This window comes from Dermacentor silvarum, chromosome 7 (assembly GCF_013339745.2).
Source record: "Dermacentor silvarum isolate Dsil-2018 chromosome 7, BIME_Dsil_1.4, whole genome shotgun sequence".
Taxonomy (NCBI): Eukaryota; Metazoa; Arthropoda; class Arachnida; order Ixodida; family Ixodidae; genus Dermacentor; species Dermacentor silvarum.
In genome coordinates, this window is record NC_051160.1 from 89,192,814 (window position 1) to 89,209,196 (window position 16,383).

The window sequence follows — 16,383 nt, forward strand, 5'->3', positions numbered from 1 at the left end:
CTGGGGGTTTGTAAGCGTGCGCATAAATTTAAGTACACGACTATTTTCTTATTTCACCCCCACCGACATGCGGCTACCGCGGCCTGGATCGGACCCGTAACCTCGAGCTCATCAGCGCAACGCCATAGCTTTGTGATTCTGGCAGTCCTCTCTCAGCGTTACGCTTTTTTTGCTTTCTTTCAGAATCCGTATTCACACCAACAAAGAGAAAGAAAGGAGGGCAAAGAGCGAAGGAATGCGGCTAAAGGTATCAAAAGCGACAGAAGAAGACACATCATTCATATGATGTGTCGTGCATACCAACTTCTTTGGTGCATACCAAGGTCAGTGGGCTTCAGAAACTGCCAAAATGCTCGCACTGCTTTCTGGGCGATAGAGACGATATGTGACAACGGCTAAAGTGCAGCTGCACTCGACCTCGAGTAGTTTGCTGTCTATATTATTTAACGTCATCTGCAGCAGAAAGTATTGATGGTGCGGAAAATCTAGAGGTTGGGTATACACTTCGTGCGGCATCCACATTTTATTGCTGAAACATTCTACAGGGGTGCTATGCAGGATGCGCCGAGTTTGGCGAAACTCGGGATCTTCACGAGCTCTGGCGACGCCCCAAGATGAAAGAACTAATGGTAACAAGACAAAGTTTGTTCGTCGGCACGCCTCCAGTTTCATTGGCTTATCTATATTCACTCTGGGTGGCTATCATCCTTTGGGCGTTGCGATATGGGCGGTCGGCAAACTGGGGCTCACGTGACCATACGGTCGGTGCATGGTCGTGCCTTCTTTCACTTGTTTGTCGTTCCACCGAGTGCATTACAGGCACAAACAAGTCATAAAATAAATGCATTTGTTACAATAATATTAGTCACATTAACGTGGGTTGTAAGCATTATAATGTTTACAAAATGTACGCTAAATGTGTATTAGACTAATTTGTAGTTTAATACGTTTCGCGTTATACCGCGAGGGGAAGCTCGTCCTCCTCTTTTTTTCTCTGGATTCGATTGGCGCGGCTCGCTACGTGCTTGCGCTAGCATTTCCCAGCACCGATTGGTGTGCGCTTGGTTTTCTCACTGGCCTTTCAACAGATCGTTCATTGCTCCTTCTCTTTCCTCTGGATTGGATTGGTGCGGCTCGCTACGTGCTTGCGCTCCCGTTTCCGAGCACAGATTGGTGTGCGCCTGGTTTTCACACTGGGTTTTTAACAGATCGCTCGTTGCTCGCGCTAAAGTAAGGCTGCGAGACGAAGTGAGTGTCGGCTATAGGCGCATAAGTTGTTTGCCGCGCGCTTACTGTGTAAGCACTCAGGAATGCCGGAAAGCACTCATACAAGGGTCAGAAAGCTACGCTTTATTTTCTTTACTTTGCGATGCACCTTCATACTGGCAAGCGTCGAGCGATGGCTTCTAACAACCGCAGGAAAGAGTCTTTATACTGGGTAGCCCGAGCGATCCGTGGCTTCTAACAAACGCAAGAAAAGGTCTTTGCAGTGCACGTGGCCGTTGAGCGCCACCACATCCATCCCAGGTGGGACTCCAGCATCGGTGCAGTTACCCTGTACCCATCGCTGACGAGGTGGCGCTTCACTTTTTGTCAAGAACTTTCTATTTTCTTTTGTTTGCGTGTGAACGCCCGTGATGGGGTCCACAAAGTTACCGCTGTGGTGGAATATCTCCCAATGCAGATTGAGGCATAGCCCCGTTAGCATCCACTAAATTTGGGATATATTTGTATGCGGCCAATTCGTCACTACTTATGAATAATGGTCCCCGGTTGAACATTGGCTGCAATAACGGCGCCTAGCGTCGCCACCTTTCGGCGGTCGACTTTGACCTTTCTGCTGCCCTTTCTGGTCGCGCAGAACAAACCGAAGACCCATGGGCCACCATCTTTAACACCGCCGTAATTTTGCTCGCCGCGAAGAAGGCACTCGTCAATTTGCGCTATCCACCCGGGGTCACCGAGTGGACGTCGCGACAGCAGCTCGTCCCTTGCGACCTTACGGGGTAGTTCCTCCAGTCGGTGACGGCGTGCTCCAATAGAGGAAACAAGTCGCCGCATCGCCTTCAACAGCCATATGTCTAAGCTTTTGCTCACGCAGTACGTAAGCCAAATCATTTGCCACCCGGAGAGGTGGTCGTTCGGACGGCCGAGGTGGTACCGTGTAACTGCGAAAACTGATTTCGGCAGCCGTTGCACCGGAGGGCAGCCCGGCGTCCATTCTGAGTATTCCAATCTAATGTTACCACTGCGGCTGCGCAGGTTGGTTGGTCCGGGTTGAACCCCAGGTGCTCGCAAGTGCCCCAGTACTCCGATGACGACGCCGAACCTGACCTGGGGCTGGGGCGCGGTATACGAGCAGCGCTTGAAACAGGAAAGAGCCGAAGCAACCACACGAACTTTTCCTCCGCAGCCTAGTCACACCATTCTGTGCTCGGAAGGGATAATTTGCCCTCCACGCTGTCTCCGGAGACGAGGGCCTTCGCCTAACTCATCACACAGCCAGCGCACTGACGTTTTGGAAAGGCAAAAAGACGCTGAAACTCTACGTCGGTCATCTAGGTGAACGGGTCCAGACAGTCATATTGACGCTTACTGCCGCTGGATGCGATGACACAGGCTGCTGCTGCCGCCGCCATGTTCACGAGTTCAACTCGAGGGGGGTTTCGCGAAGTACGAGTTTGGCACGAGTTCGTCTGTCAATCAAAACCATAGGTCACGCCCCGCGCGAGGCATGTAACTCTCGTGTGCGCCCACCACGGTTGGGCCAGGCCCAACTTATTTTTCGGCAACAGTGACGTGGTGCAGAACTGAGAGGCATTAACCATCTTGACCGGCGAAATAAAACACGCACAACACACTGTCAATGGTGATGTACCAAGCACCACTTTAAAAAAAAAAAGCGTCGACTTTCGCTGGCTTATGCATACATCTTCTTTGGCTGTGATGGCCCCACAACACGGTTCATTGCCTGCATTGTGGTGACGTAGCGCACAGCAAATAATTATCGGCACGTCACTGTAGCTGCTTGCAAGGCGTCGATGCGCCGTGGTGGACGACGATCCTGAGCAGTGCGTAGTGTTTTCCAACGACATTATATCGCAGCTGTCATTTGAGATGGCTGCTCTGTGATCGGTGATGTATCGCTGCCGCAGTGTCGCAAACACGGTCAGCAGTCAGCGCAAACACACCAAGTGCGATGGAATTTCTTCATCAGAAGCACGGCACACTAAACAATTGCAACACATTCCTGCGTCCGAAGTGTAATATCCTTACTGCAGACAAGAGCCCTCACCCGCCAAAATGCGATTGCTGCGCAGTCGTTACGATATCCATTTGCGATCGCTGTTAGCTCAGCAGCAGAGGCAGTCGGCAAGCACATTTGAGTGAACAACACACTCAAATTCTGCGTACATGCGCATGGAGGCACCTTCACTGGGCAAGCGGTGTCAAGCCATAAATTGTGTCGCTGGGCAGCATGCTCTTCTTCGCAATGCATCACGGAGACTTCGCGCACGCAGATAACTGGTGCATTTTCACTGTGCTGCGTCGCTACGGACCCTAGAATACCACACAGCAAGTTTGCAGCGACAGCCGTTGCTACCGTCTCTATGGCTAGAGTGTCGGTTCAGTTGGTAAAGCGGCGGCTGGAATATCCGCCTCAGTGAAAGCACCTGCGGTGAACAGCCATGCCACAGCGCTGCGTTCCCATTCCCCTAATATACAGGGAATGGACAGATCATTGTCACGACTGACTTTATGCGTCCTTATTGCATCGACTTTATCGAAAATAGCACTGCAGCGCCCCTAGCGACTGATCACCATATGAACTCCCTCGTGCGTGCGACCCTCTAGAATGTATCCGCTTGTAAGCTATCGCCTCACTGTCGCCACTCGCGGCAAAAAAGTGCAAACTTTAATAATGCACTAGATGTCCGTTTGTCATCACAAATTTACAGCATTCAAAACGAAAAACCGATACTTAAAGAAGTAAAATGTTTGTTATTTTATTTGTTCATTTCAAAGTATTCGATTGAGGGAAAGTGTAGGTGCAAGAATGCACCGCATGTGCTCTGTTCGCATTCGACGGAGGATAGAAAGAAAATGACCGAAAGAGGAGGCACGCCCTTGACGCGCCCGAGAAAGGCGTGGCAAGCGGCTCACAGCAAGTGGGCAGATATACAGCGGGGCAGTGACAGTATTGCTAAATTTCGATAATACGTTGATAACAATACGCGGCGCTGGCGCGTTTTGTTGCGCAGTCCTCTGTGCTTGAAGCGCGGAAGCACTGAGCCGCGCAGGTTGCGCTCATGTTGTCATACGCGGCTTTATCTCGATATTTATTTTTGCCTGCTGTTCTTGCATGTTACTTGCTATCTCCGTTCACTGACTGCCATCGAGCAAACTCGGGTAAAACTCGTGCGAACGCGAAACTCGGCGCATCCTGCATAGCACCCCAGGAGGGGCAGCGGTGCTGTAATGCTGCAGGAGGGGCGAATATTCGCAGGTCCTCATTGCAGGACCTGCGAATATCTCTTTAGCCAGGCCTCGACCATTAGAAGCGTTTCTTCGTTCTTGTGCTTGTATAAAACAGCGCATTCATCGAATTTTGGAGGGTGCAGTAGACAGCGCCCGAGAAGCGACGTAGCGCGGCCAAGAATCCTGAGTAGCGGGCGATGCGTTGAAATGTGATTCGCGAGTGCTTTTCTATGCCATACAACGAGGCCGATAGGCGCTGGCGCAGCCAGAGGGACGCGCTGAGCGTTTGCAATCGTTGAAAGTGGCGAAGCGTAGGCACATAAAAATCTAGACAGTTGAATAATGCGGACCGGTGGAATTGGATGTACAGCACAGTAACTGAAACGTTTCGTAAACATCGCAAGATGACTCTCTGTCTACAGGTGCGCGATTTTTATTGTACTCGAGCGGGTGACGTCCCTTACAGTGGGTAGTTGCTCAATTAAGAATGTATAACAATAAGTAAACATAACCTAGATAACGATCAGGATAAATAAGTGAGTGAAACAGAAGAAGTTGCCTATATAGAGACAGAGGAGGGACACCACCTATGTTTCGCATGTCTCCCACTGAAGTTTAGCATGAGGAGCCCCTCAATCTTTTGCGCTATCATGGGCACTTCTTTAAACATTTGGAGGAGCGTACAGCGCATTGTTCGTGATCGGCGCGGAAGTCAGATGACTATCTGCTTTCACCTCAGGAGTTGCCCTGATGAAAGGCCTTAAAACCATGCCGCACTTAGACGGGCGAAGAACGCGAATATTGTTCGGGAAGCCTGGTTCCCGCTTGAATGCCGCAGGGCTGACATACCCAAGCTTTAGGTGTCGTTGACCATCTGTCTGCTAGCAACGGCGAACTAACAATGCATCCTGGAAAGATATATGACTTCTGCAGGTTATTATGACCAAACTATCAACATGCAGGCAGAAATATGGAACTCCGAAATGCGCGGACAGTATAACAAACACTGTTATGCAGAATGCGACTACGGCTGTGGCAATTCCTAGGAATTTCCCTATACTGCCGAATATTGACTTCAACTCAGAAGCGACATAAACCTGTGGTCTTGTTGCTGGACGAAGTTTGAGCGTGCTGTCATTGCCTTTTCGCATCCGCGTGACCCCGGCAGATTTTCCGGCCTCGATGGTATTGACGTTGTAGAATGGCTATGAATGCACGACCGTGTAGGCAAGCTGAGCAGGTGGGACCCGGCCACATTGCTAGCCATCGGTGTTTTCTGCCGGAACAGAACTGCCGTGTGTATACTTTGAAACACACGAGGACGAGCTCATTAGCTGGCAAAGATTCAAACAAAAGCTGTCAGATATTTTTAGGAAATTCATCTGGTCGGCGGCTTGCAGTAAAAACGCGGCCCACTACCCACGCCAAAATTATTACAGAGTCGTCTGTGTCCTAAATAACAGACGTCCTCGCTTTTTGTCGCAAAGGTGCCATGTATAAGGCAGAGTTTGGCAAAGTTTCGTTATATGCTCACAAACTTTGCGAACGACGCATTCAACCTGCTGGTATCAACCGGCAAATTGACGGACAGCGGCCTGTTGAAGGTTTCATTTATAAAACCTTGCTTTCAACTGGGGCTTTGCGCCATGTCACGGTCTTCTTTCGCGTTCCTGTTTGTTTCGCCCAGTTCTAAATGAAGCTCCCAATGAAATCGAATGAGAAATTTGGGCTCACCATTTTGGTCAGAGTGTGCAAGGACAGGCGAGATGGGGACCAGCCTCTTCAACACAATCGCTCGAACGCCCGCGAGGGTAGAAAAGAACGACGATTCTAACCGGGCTTGGCCAAAGTTATTAGAACCAGCTCAGTTTCAGCAGCTCGGTGTCTCCTCCGACGGAGGTGTGTGTCGCGGGTGGCGGCCGCTGGAACTAGCGGCGCTGCAGTCGACACTTTCTTGCTCGTTGTAGCGGGAATCGTGGAGTGGGGCCTGCGCAACTCTTCGCGGAGGCTGTCCCCTAACGCATGATAAAAGCATACTTCGTAAATGACAGAATTGGGTTTTACTGCATGTGGAGACAGGCAGAATGGGCGTTCATCATGTGGCTCAGACGCATACATTGACGACACCTTCCCTTTACTACACGCTACGCCAGCACTGTGGTGATTCGGCAGGCAAATATCACGTGGTTTAGCCTGCCAACAGAATCCCAAACTATCCCCTATTCCCCACCCCACTCAAAAGGACTGGGAGGCGACCCTGCCCAATAGCTCCGAAATAGAGGAACAACGGCCTCTGGTCCAACGGGCTCGAGCGGCGGCTTCAACCAATGGCGTCCCGACTATGAACGACGCCTAGTTTAGTGGAGCCCACGGGCTTCACCCTCTCTCTTTGTTGTATAAAAGTTTTCACCACCACCACCACCCTTTTCACAAATGTAGTTGACTGCGCGTATTAATTACGCACACTTTCTTATGCCACTTTTACATGAACGGAAGTTTGCACAGTGTAATGCTCTGCATAAGTACGAGTAGACATGGCTGTATGACATGCTGATACAAATAATAAATAAAGTGAGCAGCGTGAAATTGCATGCAGAGAAAGACTCATGGGACAAGTTGAATAAAAATCCATAATTGGTGGTTTGATTGATAAAAGTAGCCTGAAAGGAACAGGGACAGAAATCAAGATGACCATCACAACTTCACGTTTATTCAAATGCGACTTTATCCAATTTGTTCAGTACACATTATCAACGTCGTTTAGTTATTCTGAAATTATCATAATCTGTTTGGCTGATCTGTTTCGCATCGACGCTGATGACGCGCCACTCGCGCATCTTCTGCAAGTACTCACAAAATAACGTTAGGCTTGCGCGAATTTGCAGAATCAAAGCTCGAATTTCAGTTGTACTGTTTCTTAAGGCAGTCACATAACAAATTTCTTGATAAACCGCACTTTGACACCTTTCCGCATGAGACTAATGACACGGAGCCGCGTCATACAAACTTCGTGTCACATTTCGTACTCTCAAGGAGCCACCAAACCGTGTAACGCTCGTAGAAAACCGTATTTACATATATACACGTATAAACTTAGCACACACGTTAGACATGTACCCTATTTTCATCAAATACGAAGTCGGTGCTTCTTGGAACTCCAAGCTCACGGGGAAACCTGCTAGGCAGCTCGTATTACGCATGAAAGCAGACAAACAACGAGTATTCGGTAACTATTTGCGCAACTAATAGTTAGGCAAGAAACGTTAAACTTTCGCCACAGATTGACGTTTTTTTGTCCTCGATATCTACCGCATATGAATTTGGAGTGATGACAAGAGCTTCTAGGACACTCGGAACTATTTCGGATGACATCCGTATAACGCTTTTCAGCATTCGCCTAAAAGCATTTTTTTTTGCAGAACCCGTAATTAACTGACACCCTTCAATCGTGTTCAGAAAGTCACCTATACCTATTCCACCTATTCCTCCGAAACGTAAACTCCCAGTTCCTTCAAGAGATTGAACAAGCTTCGCATACGGTTCGCAAATTACGGTGTTAACGCTCTGGAACACTTGCATAAGTATATTTTTTCATCATTAAGTATTTTTATAAGAACTACAATTAACCTACACAGTTTAAACTTCTTCTATACATCCCCCAAAACATGCTTTGATTTCTACAAAATATAAACAAGGTGCCTCATATAGCTTACTATGAGGACATTGGAGAAGCCAACTACATACGCGCCTCTTATGACGCATAAATATAGACAGGAAACGATAATTCTGGAATTATTTTTAAAGCCCGTAATTAATTTATACACATCAAACTTTCGTTGCGCATGCGCTCTAAATGTAGAATTGGTGGCGTCCTTCGTTCTCCAAAAACGTTGGGAAAGATTTGTAAACGTTTCATATAACACATCTAAACAGGCCTAAAGCGATTGGTTATAATCTGTAGCCTCTAAGAAAAACAAACGCATGCAATAATTTGCCCCTTCATCTCCCTTAACATGTCCCTTATTCACACACATGCACACACACACACAAAAAAGAAGAGCTTGCTGAACAATCTAGTTCCCTCAGGACACTGCCTGACACAAATATAAAATTTTGAAGCTCGTCTACATAGACACACTAATAGCTTGACTGTAAAACGCAACCCAGAGCAACGTTATTACATTGGTCCAGTATAATGCTTCAACAGCAAACTGTGAGCGGAGCTATAGCAGCCTTTTATTCTTTAAAAGGACGCAATTTCATTCGTCGCTTGGATGCGCCCAGGCGTATCCCGGCGTCCTCGCTCGTTACCCGGAACCGCCCGTGACAGCTACCACTGCGATTCCATTTCACGCTGAGTAACCAACTCCTAGTATTAAATACCGCTACCTGTTAACGCTTAGCTGCGTTTGCTCACAAATATTTCTTTTCATGTGCGTGCTAACATGGATAAACCTCAACAACATTGGCGCTTGGGAGCAGTGACCATTTCTTAATTTTCATGACGCGCATATCACGCCAGAGAGCGCCCTCGTGTTGAACCTTACAGTTGACGAGGATGTCAATATATCCGAGAAGAAATGTATGAATACATAATTGTACTTTCACACCGCAAAGAAACGGCGCGGATAGCGAAACGTTACCGCTAGCTCTCCGCGTAGCAGACGATGCCTCTCTGTCAAGAAAGTTGCGACTGCAGCGCCGCTAGTTCCAGCGACCACCGCTTGGAACAAGTTTCCGGCGGAGCTGTGAAACTGAGCTGGTTTTAGTTTCGTTGGACTTGGCTTTGCCGATAAAGCGCGTCGCGTTTCTTCGACGCAAAGGGGCGGTAGCAGCTTATTGTTTATTGCAATGCTGGAGAAAACACAGCTGTTTGCATTGCAAAGAAAGAAGTAGAAAAATGGCGAAGTCAGACTCATTTTCTCTAAGCCGCCCAATTCATGGCCGATCCTCCACGGTGGGTATGTGCCTTTTGTACAGAGGATCATCATCATCATCATCATCATCATCATCATCATCATCATCATCATCATCATCATCATCATCATCAAAGTAGGGCGTTGATCTGCATGCCAACAGTATGTGAACTCTCATTTCTTTATTTTCTTGTGCGAGAATGCAGCCAGCACATTTATTATTGAAATCAGGGTTGTAGTGGGGCTGGAGCATTATTGGATGAAAGCATTATTCGATGAAATAATAGTTTCATGAAAACGTATGATCGCTGTAATCACCCTTATAATGACCGCGATAGTTTCTTCACACTTTTGTTCTGGTTCTCCAGTATTAACGGTGCCTTTCACATCTGTTTCTTTATATACTCCGAATTTTTTTATGCAGCGTCCTATTATCTTGCATTCTTTTCTCCGATCGCTTGGACTGAGCTGACTTCTCAAAGATGAATCACTCCTGCTTTCTGGCAACCTTCTTTTTGAATGTTATTGTACATAGAGTATTTGTTGATGTTATGCTTCGTCTTGCCAACCAGGTTCTTCGCCTATTCCACGCACCATAGTTAAGAAGAACCACCACTGTCATCATCATCATTGATATTAGAAGAGGGGCGCAAATTAACAACACCGGAGGAAGGAGACAGGGCGGGTTACTTCCTCTGTGTGTTGCTAATTTGCGCTCCTCTTCTAATAGCTATATGCATAACCAACAAGCCCCCCACCACCACCAAAAAGAGTATTCGTGACATAATCATCACTGATGAGATCAAAAATTATTTGACCAGGTTATCTGTGGTGGGGCATTGCGCAGAAAGCATCCCGTCTGATGTGTACGTTCGCGTGGATGCGAACAGCCTATTCTTGGGGCAAAGCCACCGTCCTGACATGACGTGAATAATCCGGCGCAGAGCTGTTAGTACACATGGGTTATGCGAGCGGTCGGTTTCGTGAGTTCGAAAAGGGCTACCGCTTGCCAGAACTCCAGTGCGCGGCTGTCCCGTGGATTGTCACTTGAATGCGTGGCAGGGGCTGTGATGTCCTCCCGATAAATTCGGCTTTACGGTACCTGCAGGTAATTACTTGGCCACTCAACACTGAAGTTTAAAGCTGCCAGAGTTTATCATCAACTTTGAAGACAGCATATCCACCCAAGTCACGCAGATGCTGGATCGGGATAATGTATATTTAGATGTAGGGCCTAGTACTGAGGGGCACCTAACCACTCTAGGGGATGTTCCACGAACCGGATATTTCAAAATGTAAAAAGAAAATGAACAAAATTTGAGATTAGTTGGATTATAATCAAGGGTTAGATCGAAGATAATGATTTTGTAAAAAAAAATACCAAAGGAAAGCAAAAAATACGACTACTCGAACTCAGTTTAGTGGAAAGCAAGTTAGAACGTCAGAATTTATCATCTAAATCTCATTGAACCTTCAAGACACTCCTGGAGGGCAGCGCAAACCTTCCCATCGTTGTGCTCAGCAGTCGAGGCCCCCAAGAATAGGACGTTTCAAACAGTTATTTAAATCTAATTAAACATGGCCGAACGGTGTTTCTGTGTTGCTTTTCGCAACATAGAAAACCGTTGACAAGGAATGAAAAAAATCAGAGGCCCTTTCTTAAACAAAGAATGCTGAACGCGAAGCTTTCGCTCATGCAAACTGAATCAAAGTGAAATTCCAAAGCCAATGACCACGCAGCAAACCCAAGAAATGCTGATCGACATGGTGTGATGCATATGTGATTTGATTGATTGTTTAGGATTGTATTTTTTGAACGTTGTAGTTGACTGAAGACACGTATAGTTAAGTTGCCATAGCCTTTATTTTAGATCATGTAGCCGTCGATTACACGCACACACTCACACTTTCACGGACTGCATGCCTTTGCCTATACACGGTATCGGCCTTATGGTCACGACCGCGCTAGCGCTTACGTTCGCGTACGGCAGCCTCATCTCCTGCCTTGCGCTGCACCCGCGGCCTACCCAGGGTGACGGCCGGGAATGCATTGCGTGAAGCGTGTAATGCAATGCAGATATATATATATATATATATATATATATATATATATATATACAGTTTGTCTGGGTAGCGTGGCGTTGCAGTTCCCATTGTTCTTATCGTTACCACTGTGAATATAAACTGTAGTGTACTACGATTCTGTGCCAGATGCGCGGATAGTTCCGTTGTGTAAGTTGGCTTTCCTGCAATGCATTTCTTGCGCTCACGGACAAATCAGTGAGACATAGAAAGCTTCGCTTTAATGTCCCCGAGTCTCATACTCCTGACAGAAATAATACGCGTAAGTTCGACAGGTGTTACACCCTTGTAACACAAGAAGGCGAAAGGCTGCTGCACATTTGGTAGTACATGAGGTTATACAATCGGGGTTAGACTTCTCTGTAAGACATAACGAGCCGCAATGAAAAGTACACGTGTGGCACTAAGGGCGACCTCCTGAATGTCACATATGAGCACTTAACATAGTACCTAAAGTGCATCACGTTAGTGCACGCACTATAGGTCACACATTTAGTCGACGAGATGGCTGCGACGTGACGTGTGCAATCACGCAAGCACTAGGCACTTTTAGTAAGCCGGAACCATGGAGCAGCCGTGTCTTCAGGGAAGCGTGCTTGTCTCGAAGCCAGGAGGACCGGGTTCCATTTAGTCTCCGTTTAAGGAAACATTTAGAAACGGTATTCGACAACCTATTCTAGTGATTTCTAAACCTACACAAAGTTGAGCTAGTTTGTATAGATTCATCATGAAATAAGGCAATGCGTGCCGATACGGATACCAGATGCCTGTGCCCGTCTCTGCACGCCTTATCTTCTTTCACGATCTATGCTAATGATTGCGACTTCAAGTATTCGTGCTTCGCAGTGTTTACTGTTCCAAAGATGCGACAAGTGCTCAAAATCTGGGGAGCTTGTTAGAGACGGGGCACAAAATTCACGAAGCACGATGAGCCTTAGAAATCTAGCCTCTATGATGAAAACTGTTTTCGCAAGGATTTGAGAAACCCGTTAATCTAGGGACGTCTTTGCCAAGGAATCTGCCATTTCGTAACGATTCTATTTCGACCCTTTTCTTTTCGCGCCTCGTCAGTGGTGCCAACAGGCGCCCAGCTTCCGTTATCGCCAGGCAGTGGTCATGAGCGGTGGATGACAAAAAAAAAAAGGAATGGAATCGAGTGAAGGGAATCCAATAATTGATTCTGCGTGGACATTATCGAATACCAACAACCCCGAAAACACGTCTACCTTATTGTGGCACTGCACGACCGTATCGTAGCCGAATAAATTGACTGAGAAAGCTGTTAATGTCGATTAGAGTTTTGCTGTCGGCGTTCGAGAATTAGGGTGCTATTCTGGACACTGTAAAGTTCCGCCATATTGTCGAATTCGCCGTCTTGTCAGCTCTGAGTATTCCAGATGGCTGCTACGGCCTCTCTGACTCGCCCAAATACTTCCATTACATAATTTGGCAATATTGTTACAAGGCGGGGGGCGTGTATATAGAAGGCTGGATGGAGAGATCACTGGATGGGGCGAGGCCGCCGGACCAAAAGCAAAGTCCTCGTCTTCCTTCTCCTCCACCGCTCGTTCCCTACGGCTTCGTGTGTACAAACGCGCCTCACGATGGGCCCATGATTTGAGCCTGACGACATGCATTACTTTTGTCCGGGCAGAATGTCGTCCGTTGGTGGTGAGGCGCGCTATGGTATAGTTCACCTCGCTGAGGCGGTCGAGTATCACAAAAGGATCACCATCATCATCATCACCATCATAATGATCAGCTTATATTTATGTACACTGCAGGACGAACGTGATCGAATTGGAGATCGAAGGCCCTGCGATCTCCAATTACCCCTGTCTCGCGCTAGCTTATTCCAAGTTGCGCCTGCAAGCTTCCGAATTTCATCACCCCACCTAGTTTTCTGCCGTCCTCGACTGCGCTTATCTTCTCTTGGTATCCTTTCTGTGACTCTAATGGTCCAACGTTTATCTATCCTACGCATTACATGGCCTGCCCAATGCTATTTTTTCTCTTGATGTCAATTAGAATATCGGCTACCCCCCCTATGTTCTCTGATCCACACCGCTCTCTTCCTGTTTCTTAACGTTAGGCCTAACATTTCTTGTTCCATCGCTCTTTGTGTGGTCGTTATCTTGTTCTCGAGCTGCTTTGTTAAGCTCCAAGTTTCTGCCCCAGTATGTGAGCACCAGTAGAATGCAATGATTGTACACTTTTCTTTTCAACGACAGTGGTAAGCTCCCAGTCACGATTTGGTGATGCCTGCCGTATGTACTCCAACCCAATTTTATTGTTCTGTAAATTTCCTTCTCATGATCAGGGTCCCCTGTGAGTAATTGACCTAGATAAACTTACTCCTTTACAGACTCTAGAGGTTGACTGGCGATCCTAAATTCTTGTTCCTTGCCAGACTATTGAACATTAGGTTAGTCTTCTGCATATTAATCTTCAGGCCCACTCTTACACTTTCTCGGTTAAAGTCCTCGATCATTGGTTGTAATTCGGCCCCATTGTTGCTGAATAGGGCAATGTCATCTCCAAACCGAAGGTTGCTGAGATATTCGCCGTTGATCCTTACTCCTAAGCCTTCCCAGTCTAAGGGCTGGAATACTTCTAAGAATGCAGTGGTGAATAGCATTGGAGAGATTGTCTCCTTGCCTGACCCCTTTCTTGATAGGTAACTCTACTTTTCTTGCAAGTTACCGACCTATCATCATAGTGTGCCAAAAGCTTTGTGCACAGTCCGCACTTCCGTATTGGGTCACCAGCAGCATAGGTAACAGGGAGGTGGCGGCTGTCATACCTTGCCTTTGAAGTATCCCGCGAAGCTAGCGTGCGTAGGCGGGCAAGCGTACCAGCCCTTTCGGCACAAGAGTGTCTCAGCTTTAGAATTATCGTCAGTAGTCGACAAAACGAGGATGGTGTCTAGAGTAAAACGAGGCGATCGTGCACAAGGAAGAAAGGATGGGCTGTAACAATTCGTCTCGTGCTTAACAGCGTTGAAAGCTTACGTCATAAACGGTAGAATCCTATCCCAATTGTAATCCTCCCAGGCGACATACATTGCAAGCATGTTGGTTAGCGTTTGGTTGGCACGCTCTGTAAGTGCATTCGTTTGGGGATGGTAGGGCGTCGAACGTCAGGAGGTAGAAGCGCACAAGCGCAGTAGTTCTTCCACAACATCTGCGGTGAACTGGCGCCCACGGTCACTTATTAGCACTCGAGGCTGCCCAAGCCGGAGTGTGATGGAGTGAGGCAAAAAAATTAGCGTAGCTTGCACTGTTGGCGCAATGCTAAAGAGACTGCGGAGCTGATGGGAACCTAGCTAGGTTACCGGCTTTTGGGCTAGGCTTGAAGAGAAAACTTGAAGAGGAAGTCTTCTCAACATTTTTAGGCGAAAGCCTTTAATCGCTCATACTCACGGTGTCCGACAGCCCGTCCGTCCGTGCCCTGGAATGGTGCCAGCTGTGGCCTCTCCCCCTCGCACTGTCTCAGCAATCACATCATGGCACAGCGGCGCATAACAACAGTTGTGCCGCCACAGCTGTGGCCTCTCCCCCTTACACTCTATCAGCAATCACGTGATGGCACAGCGGCGGCGTCAGACCGTCCATCCGTCCGTGCCCTGGAACGATGCCAGCTGTGGCCTAGAGAAGCGTGTGCAGTCAGGTTGTCGACTGGGCCCTTTGTAGTCTGTATGTACTTGGCCCCAAACCTCGAACACGAAGCAGCCTTTGCCTTGGTGAATCGCATCCTACCAACAAGCGTCAGGCATCGGCCGATGGTCATTGTCGGGGATTTCAGCCAAGACGCTAGGAACAAACATGCATTTGTCAGTGGTCTACAAAGTTCACTAGCGTTACAGTTGGTCCCACCGACGACAAAAAAGAAAGACATGGCATAGTCAGTCGAATGGCCACAGGCTTTTGCCGAACACACTTTGGAATTTACAAAGTGTCCTTCAATTTTTCTTATTTTCAATGACAGCGGGAGCTGTGATGCGATTGACATCCAAATCACACCATTTAAATGCGGTATTGATAAGATAAGGCCTTAATCAAGGATTTGCTTACCTGATAAGGTAAGGCCTTAATGCATATATTCTGCTTTTGTATTTCAACTGGCACTTTTTCATTGAAAGTGAAAGTGGCGCGTGTAATAACTGTATAAGAAATGAGATAGGTAAAACGCTTCAAGCTGTGGACCAGTGTCTATTCCTGTTTTTTCCGAATGTCTCGAAAAGATGCCATGCATCTAGTTTCTGTGATAAAAATATTATCACAAAACCACAATATGGTTTCCGGACGAATAGATCTACAAGCTGGCCCTTTTAAACCAAACAGAATGAATTATACAGTGTTTGCGACTAGGAGTAGTGTTTAGTTCAGCAAAACTCCAGGCATAGGGATGAGTATGGCTGGGACTAGGAAGAAAAGAAAAGTTTTAATTACATATTGAAACAAGTAAGATTCTAGTCAAGAGTTCGATGAAAGTTCGACTGGTCAGGTAACATGGTGATGAAGAAATTGCGGTCACTGACCCAGTCAAGGTGAAAATAACCCAGAGACGTTTCCGGACCAGTACGGGTCCCGAAACGTCTCTGGGTTATTTTCACCTTGACTTGGTCAGTGACCGCAATTTCTTCATCAAGTACTAATATTCTAGTTAGAGCTCTCTTAGTCAAATTCAAGAGGTCCTTTTTAAGCAGTTATTTTCCCCTAATCTCCTGCACAAGAGAATTCGATGCCCTTGTAGCGGCCAATCAGAGGGGTCGCATTGCTCACAGCACTCCGCCCATGGTCGCACCACCTTGCTGGACTCCGTCTCTGATGTCCAACCTTCAATCCACCTACTATCCAATGACGAGGAAATCGGGATACAGGGGTCCACGCTGTTTCCACGGAAG